This window comes from Sarcophilus harrisii, chromosome 1 (assembly GCF_902635505.1).
Source record: "Sarcophilus harrisii chromosome 1, mSarHar1.11, whole genome shotgun sequence".
In the NCBI taxonomy this organism is placed as follows: domain Eukaryota; kingdom Metazoa; phylum Chordata; class Mammalia; order Dasyuromorphia; family Dasyuridae; genus Sarcophilus; species Sarcophilus harrisii.
Genome location: NC_045426.1, coordinates 58081802 through 58090457, shown reverse-complemented (window position 1 = coordinate 58090457; position 8656 = coordinate 58081802).

The following is an 8656-nucleotide window of genomic DNA, read 5'->3' as shown; positions in this document are numbered from 1 at the left end:
GCCTGCGTGTGCGTGCTGCTGGTGGTGGAGTTTAAGGTACAAGACATCCATTTGAGGACGTCTACAAGAGTTGGAGAATCGACAAGTGTTGGGGGAAGAGTTAAGGACGGCGGGACCGAGAACTGAGCATCATTTGCATAATGGTAATTGAAACCCTGGGAGCTGATGAGATCACTCGGTGAAATGCAGCCGAGGTGTCAGGCTGCCACAAGGCCGTAAGCAACACTCCCAAGTGCAGCTGAACCAGATTAAAATATAATTGGAAAGTGTTTAACAAAGTAAAACCCCACAACGTCACGTTGATGTATGGCTTTCCCTCCGTTTGGGGCCTGCCGGTTTCTGTGGGAGTGTGGCGGGTGGAGAGGGAGGGCCCTGGCCGGAGCCCCGAGGACCCCGCTATTAGTGGGTGACGGCGTCTGACGGAGGAGGGAGTGGACCCTGGACGGGGCAGACCTAGCGAGAGGAGGGGGTGAGGAAGAGGCCGACGGACGATCCGAGGCCGCAGAGAGAGCGGGAGAGAGGAGAGGCCGGCGGGATGAGCAATTAGGGGAGCTTGGCTGACTTGGGGGAGCAGTTTCGGCTGAAGAAAGAGGTCACGAGGCGGCCGCAGAATTAGGGGAGTGAAACTCTCCCTGTGGATGCCCTTTGAGGTGTTAGTCCCAGAAGGGAAGGGAGCCACGGGCAGGTCTGGGGAAGGGCCTTGGAAGATGGGAGAGACTGAGCATGTTTGTAGTCGGTGCGGAGGTGGGAGGGAGGGGCTGGCTATTAGGGAGAGTAGAAGGGATGGAGGGACGGTTCTATTGGCCGTGGGCTCCTGTGCGTGTGGAGGGGTTGGTCTTGCCAAGGCGAGGAGGAGGAGGAGGAGGAGCAGGAGGAGGAGGAGGAGAGAGGCAGCAGGCGTTTGAATGATGGGAGCGCTCTGTAAAATGGCCTCATGTGCGAAATGAGGCAAGGTTATTAACTTTGAGGGGGGAAAAAGGGGGAGCCGCGGAGGCACGAGGAGGAAGAAAAGGTTTGTAAGAGCCACTGGGGGAGCGGGATAGCGAGTTAATTAGGGAGGCGGAGGATTGCTGTGCTGTGCGAGTGCCCAGTTGAGATTATTTAACATAAACATGCAGCGGATCCAATCAACACAGCCGAGTGATTTTTCTCCTGCTTTGTTCCGAGGCACCTGAGAAGAAACAAAGGCGGGGATGGCGGGAGTCATCCAAGACTGGACTTTGCAACGGCGGCACCGTATAGTGTCCAACTGGTGTATCTAGGGATCAGAAAAGGAAAGTCGTCTTCCGTCTGCCTAAATTTGTTAATTTTCTGTTGTATGACTGTCATTTATTTATTTATTTTTTTTGCTGAGGCAATTGTGGTTAAGTGACTTGCCCAGGGTCACACAGCCAGGAAGTGTCAAGTGTCTGAGGTCGGATTTGAACTGGGGTTCTCCTGACTTCAGGGCTGGTGCTCTATCCACTGCCCCAGACTGAGAACTCTTCATGCCTAAGAGAAACTGTAGTTGAAGCTGAGATCCCAGCATCATAGGCACAGAGCTGGTGGAACCTAGCGGCCGGGAAAGCCCAAGCCCCTCATTGTATAGATGAGGAAATGGACTTGGTAGGTGGGATCTGACCTCTGGTCCTCTGAAAAGAGTATCAGAAGCTAATAGCGTCTGGAAGTCCCAGCTTCATAGGTGGGAGCTGGTGACTGGCCTTGCCTTCCCATGTCCCCAGACCTGGGCTTTCACTGCACTGGTAAAGTCGGGGGCAACATGGAGCAGTGAGATGGAGGAAGGGGGCCGTGGAGAAGGCTGAGTCTGTGGCTTCTACCTGGAGTGACGAAGCATCATTCCTTTCACCGGAAGTCAGCCCTTGTAGAACCTTACCCAGTGCCAGAGCTGGAGGAAGCTCAGGCTGGAGCCAGCAGGGCCTGGCCTGGCCAGCAGCATCCTGGCCTCTCTTCTTGATTATTCAGGAAATTTTCATCCAATCAGTTTGTCAGTGTTCTGGTAAAGGATGGCAGGAATCCCTGTAACTGCACCAGAGGCTCTTATCCTTTTCTTGTATGGGACACGGACCCCGCTGGCGCTTGGGTGAAGAGCCCTTCTTACAAGAATATTTTAAAATAATTGAGGGAAACGTTAATTTCATTGAGAGGTTAGGGAAATTAGAGAAGTAATATTTTTTTCCAATTCAAGCTCACAGATCCCCAAAATCTATTGTGTGTGTGTGTGTGTGAATTAATTACAAAAATCCTTTCCCTGGTCATCATTCTGTCTGTTACATTTTCCCCATTACAGCATAAGTCCCTTGAGGGCAGGGACTATATCGGTTTTTATATGTTAACATCACCATCTAGCACAGTAACCGGCACAATAAATATTGCTCTGAGTTGGGTAATTTTTCCCTCCATCATGTCTAAATGTGCCCTTTAAAAGATGGTTGGTTGGAGCAGCCAGATGGCGCAGTGGATAGACATCAGCCCTGAAGTCAGGAGGGTCTGAGTTCAAATCTACTTCCATACACTTAGCACTTCCTAGCTGTGTGACCCTAGGCAAGTCACTTAACCCCAATTGCCTCAGGGGGAAATGGTTGTACTGATCCCACTGAGAAAATTATGTAAAGAAAAAGTGGTTTGAGATTCACAGACCCTAAATCATAGTTAAATTATCTTATTATGGTACACACTTGACTTTCCAAAGTGGATTGGCAAGCATCCTATCCTGTCTGAGCCTTATGATATCCCACCAAGGTGGCTGGGAAGCAGGGAATGTTACCATTTTGCAGATGAACAACCCGAGGTCCCCAAAGACTTGCAAGCAACGGCAGAACCAGGATGAATCCAGATCCGCTGCCTCTTAACCAACACACTTCCCACAAGACCCCTCTGGTGGGAGAGGAGATGGAAAGAAATATTGAGAGATTGTGCGAGAACGTTTGTGAGTTGGAGAGGGATGTAATTGTCTCTGCAAATCAAGATGAGCTCGCCGGCTGATGAAGCGTGCCCGGCATTTTATTTCTGGTATTGTTTGGAGATGGCGATTCAGTTGAGCGCGTTCAACAAATAAGGATCAAATAGCCTGCTGTGAATAATGTTTTAAACCCAGGTTCCTATCAGGATCTAGTTATAAGCTGATATAGTCCCTTGGATAAAAAATAAGTTCCACATGACTGGAAGCAGTATTGCTTTCTGTGGAAGAAGAAATCTGATTTGGAATAGAAAACGTTGAGTTTCTTCTTGGGAGGGAACAGCTCTGCCCCCGCCTCCAGCGGGGCCGCCCCTGGAGAGGGAGAGCTCACAGTTTTTCCTGAGAATTGTCTACCCCGGAACCCTTCTTCGCCCTCCTCCCGTCATTAAAGGCAGCCCTGCTGCTATTCCTAGAGAAGGAAGATGCTTAATTCTCCCCTTGACTCCAGATAAGTTGTCCCCTGGGAGCCACCCATTCCAGAACTCGGAAAGTGCCTCCAGATCCCCAACTTAATTTATTAAAGCAGGTCCCTTAAGTACTTCCTCTAGGCGATTCCTTGTTAGCCAAGTTTGAATGACTGTATGAGGTGAATTAGAGTTAAGGCGATGTGACTGCATTTTTAACCATCACCCCACACCTCATACATCTGAATGAGTATTTGAAGTCACCTTGGGAGGCTGAGCTCATTCTGATTAGGCTGCTGTGGCTCAGCTGGTTGTAAGACTCCTTGTGAAAGTAAGGGAAGTGCCTTCACAACCTCAGTGCTCCCAGGATGTGGCTTTGTTTTCTGGAGATAGGTTCTTAGGCGAGCAGTTGAATTCAGAAGAAAATAGATTGTCCCTGGAGTCAAAGGTCCCAGATTCAAATCCTCTCTGACCAGTCAATGAACCTTTCCATCTCTTTACTTTTTAAAAAGGGGGTTGGAGTAGTTGAAGTCCCTTCTAGCTCTATAGTTATGATCCCATAATCCTCCTTTAGTCAATCAACAAACATTTATTAAGTGGTTATATGAACTAGGTCCTGGGCTAGGAATTGGGGATAGAAATAGAAAAAAAAAAAAAAAAGAAACTTTCTTTGCTCTCAGAGTCTTACATTTTGTCATTTAGTGATTTAATTCAATTAACATTAAGCACCTGTTTAGTGTCTAGGTCCAAGGTACCGAGAGACACAGTGGGGAGAGATGTAAGAATGGAAACTGACTGACATAAGCTTTTTCAAGAAGCTTAGAAATTTAATAGATGGATATATATATATATAATATAATATATAATAATATATGTACATATACATATACACACACTATATATATATATATAGTTGATAGTATGTGTAATTTAACTATAAAGTGGACGTAAATTGATCATTTTTTAAGCACTTACTATGGTAGGTAGGTGCTGGGACAGATAGGTGGCACAGTGTTCTGAGTGCTGGGCCTGGAATCAGGGAGAACTGAATTCAAATCTATCCTCAGACACTTGCTAGCTGTGTGATCCTGGGCAAATCATTTACCTTGTTTGCTTCAGTTTTCTCCTCTGTAAAAAGAGTAGAGAAGGAAATGGCAAACTACTCCAATGTCTTTGCCAAGTAAACCCCAAATGGGGTCACTCTGAGCCAGACATGCCTGAAAAATGATTTTTAAAATGGTAGGCACTGTACTAAGCACTGGGAAAACAGATATAACCCAAAGAAAGACAGTCCCCATCTTCAAGAGCGTATAGTCTAATGAGGGATGACAATACATAAAAGGTAATGACGTGTATGTATGATGTAATGATGATGACGTAATGGTACATGATGCAATGATGATGTAATTATGTATGACATAATGGTGTGAGGTAATGATGATGTAATGGTGTATGATGTAATGATGGTATAGTCATGTATGATGTAATGATGATGATGTGATGATGTATGCATGTATATATGGAAGCGAGGAGATAGAGTCTGGAGAGTCATGTACTGATCTGGGTGTGGGATAAGAATGGTTGTCAAAGGTGTTTCCTTAATGGGGGTCTGGATGGGACTTCAGATGAGCTGGTAGAGGTGGTGCCATCTTGAGAAAGTTGCTGAGGAAAGTGCCTTGGGAGAAGAGAGAGAATTATCATAGAGTTGAAAGGGATCATCCAACTCAGTCCCCTAATTTTATGGAAGCATGAGAGATTAAAGAGGAAGATCATAAAATTTAGGACTGGAGGGACCTTCAAAATGATTTAATTCAGCCTTCTCATTTTGGAAATGAAGTAAGTGATTTGCTCCACAGACTCATCCAATATCATACTGGACAAAAATAATCATTTGGACAAAAGTTTGCTGAGTTTAGTTATCGTACATATTGCTAAGCGTTCTCACATAATCATTAAAGCAAGCCTTTAGATTTCGCTTCTAGGCGATACTAATTTAACATGAATTACTCAAAGGAAAATGTGATTTTTAAAAAACAAAAAACCCAGATCAGATCCTACAGATTTTCACATGTTTTGTGCCTGTGGATGATGTTTACTATTTGTTTGCATGGGAAAGAAGTGAAAAGGGAAAAAAAGGAAAGGGAAATAAACAATTATAGAGCCTACCATATACTAAGCATTTTTTTTTTTTTTTTTACGAATATCTCATTTGTTTGTCACAATAATGCTGCAAGGTAGATGTTCTTATTATCTCCAATTTTATAGATGAGAAGACTAAAGCAGTCAGAATTTAAATGACTTGTCTAGGATCATACAGTTAGTAAATGACTAAGGATGGATTTAAACTCAAGTTTTGCCAACTCCAGACTCAGCATTCTATCCACTCTCCTACCACCTCTCAAAGGAATAACAATCGACAGGGCTAGCAAATATTTCTTTTATTTAAAAACTTTTTAAAAAAATGATAGCTTTTATTTTCAAAATATATACAGATACTTTTCAACATTCACCCTTGAAAAACTTTTGTGATTTTTTTTTCTCACTCTTTTCCTCCCATCCCCTCCCTTAGATAACAAGTAATCCAATATATGTTAAACATGTGCAATTCTTCTACACATATTTCCAAAATTTTCATGCTGCACAAGAAAAATAAGATCAAAAAGGAAAAAAAAATAAGAAAACAAAAAAAAACAAGCAAATAATGACAAAAAAGTGTGAAAACACTATGTTGTGATCTACATTCAGTCCCCACAATTCTCTCTCTGTATGTAGATGGCTTTCTCTATCATCAGATCAATGGAATTGGCCTGAATCACCTCATTGTTGAAAAAAGCCTTGTCCATCAGAATTGATCATTGTATAATCTTGCTTTTGCCATGTACAATGATCTCCTGGTTCTACTCACTTCACTCAGCATCAGTTCATGTAAATCTCTCCAGGCCTCTCTGAAATCATCCTACTGATTGTTCTTATAGAACAATAATATTCTATAACATTCATATACCATAACTTATTCAGCCATTCTCCAACTGATGGTCATCTACTATTGAGTGTTTCCTTGCCACTACAAAAAGAGCTGCTACAAACATTTTTTGCACAGGTGAGCCCTTGTCCCTTTTTTATGTTCTCTTTGGGATACTGCCTGAATCAAAGGTATACAGTTTGATAGCCTTTTGAGGATAGTTTCAAATTGCTCTCCAAAATGGATTAGTTCACAACTCCATCAACAATGTATTAGTGTCCTAGTTTTCCCACATCCTCTCCAACATTCATCATTATCTTTTCCTATCATCTTAGCCAATCTGACAGGTGTGTAATGCGACCTCAGACTTGTCTTAATTTGCATTTCTCTGATCAATAGTGATTTAGAGCTTTTTTTTTTTTTTTTTTTTTTGTGAGGCATTTGGGGGTTAAATGACACCTAGGGTGATACAGCTAAGAAGTGTTAAGTGTCTGAAACCAGATGTGAACTCAGGTCCTCCTGACTTCAGGGCTGGTACTCTATCCACTGCTAGATGGAATTCTATCTGGAGAATTGGCTTGGGTGATCTCTCAGAACCCTTCCAACTCTGAGAGTTTATGAGCTCCAATTAAAACCTCTGATTAAAAAAATCAAAGCTTCTTCTGATTAAAAAAAAAAAGTTTGACACACAGTCAAACCTCAATTCCAATTAAGGATTAGGGTGAAGGATGGGAAGGAGATTGGCAGGATGGTTTATTGAAAGGGTCCTGGCTTTGCAGTAGACCTGGATTCAATCCTGGGTTATCTAGCTGCCCCAGAGCATTTTTTATATGACTAGACATGGCTTTAATTTCTTCATCTGAAAATTGTTCATATCCTTTGACCATTTATCAATTGGAGAATGGCTTGTATTCTTATAAAATTTTTTTTTTAATTTAATAGCCTTTTATTTACAGGATATATACATGGGTAACTTTACAGCATTAACAATTGCCAAACCTCTTGTTCCAGTTTTTCACCTCTTACCCCTACCCTCCCTAAATGGCGGATGACCAGTAGATGTTAAATATATTAAAATATAACTTAGATACACAATAAGTATACATGACCAAAACATTATTTTGCTGTACAAAAAGAATCAGACTCTGAATTATTGTACAATTAGCTTGTGAAGGAAATCAAAAATGCAGGTGTGCATAAATATAGGGATTGGGAATTCAATGTAATGGTTTTTAGTCATCTCCCAGAGTTCTTTTTCTGGGCATAGCTAGTTCAGTTCATTACTGCTCCATTAGAAATGATTTGGTTGATCTTCTTGCTGAGGATGGCCTGATCCATCAGAACTGGTCATCATCTAGTATTGTTGTTGAAGTATATAATGATCTCCTGGTCCTGCTCATTTCACTCAGCATCAGTTCGTGTAAGTCTCTCCAGGCCTTTCTGAAATCATCCTGTTGGTCATTTCTTACAGAACAGTAATATTCCATAATATTCATATACCACAATTTATTCAGCCATTCTCCAACTGATGGACATCCATTCAGTTTCCAGTTTCTAGCCACTACAAAAAGGGCTGCCACAAACATTCGTGCACATACAGGTCCCTTTCCCTTCTTTATAATCTCTTTGGGATATAATCCCAGTAGTAACACTGCTGGATCAAAGGGTATGCACAGTTTGATAACTTTTTGAGCATAGTTCCAAACTACTCTCCAAAATGGTTGGATGTATTCTTATAAATTTGAATCAGTTCTCTATATTTTAGAAATGAGGCCTTTATTAGAACCCTTGGATTTAAAATCCCCTCCCCCCAGTTTTCTGCTTCCCTTCTAATTTTGTCTGCCTTAGTTTTGTTTATACAAAACCTTTTCAATGTAATATAATCAAAATTGTCCATTTTGCATTTCATAATGTGCTCTAGTTCTGGTAGACTATGCTTTGTTTTCCTAATTTGCTTATAGTATCACTCTATGCATAATCATGAACTCATTTCTACTTTATCTTGATATATAGTGTTAGGGTGTTTGTCAGTGCCTAGTTTCTGCCATATTGTTTTCCAATTTTCCCAGCAGTTTTTGTCAGTGAGTTCTTACCCTAGAAGACTGGGTCTTCTTCAGTGATTTTCATTGAATATATCTTATGAACCTTACATATTCCACTGATCAATTATTCTATTTCTTAGCCAATACCAAATGATTTTGGTGATTGCTGCTTTATGACATAGTTTTAGGTCTGGTACAGCTAGACTACCTTCAACAAACATTTCTTGAAAGGCATTGTTTTTATTCTTTGGAAGGTAAAATTTTTGAGAACCCCAAAGCACAAAGGCATTCA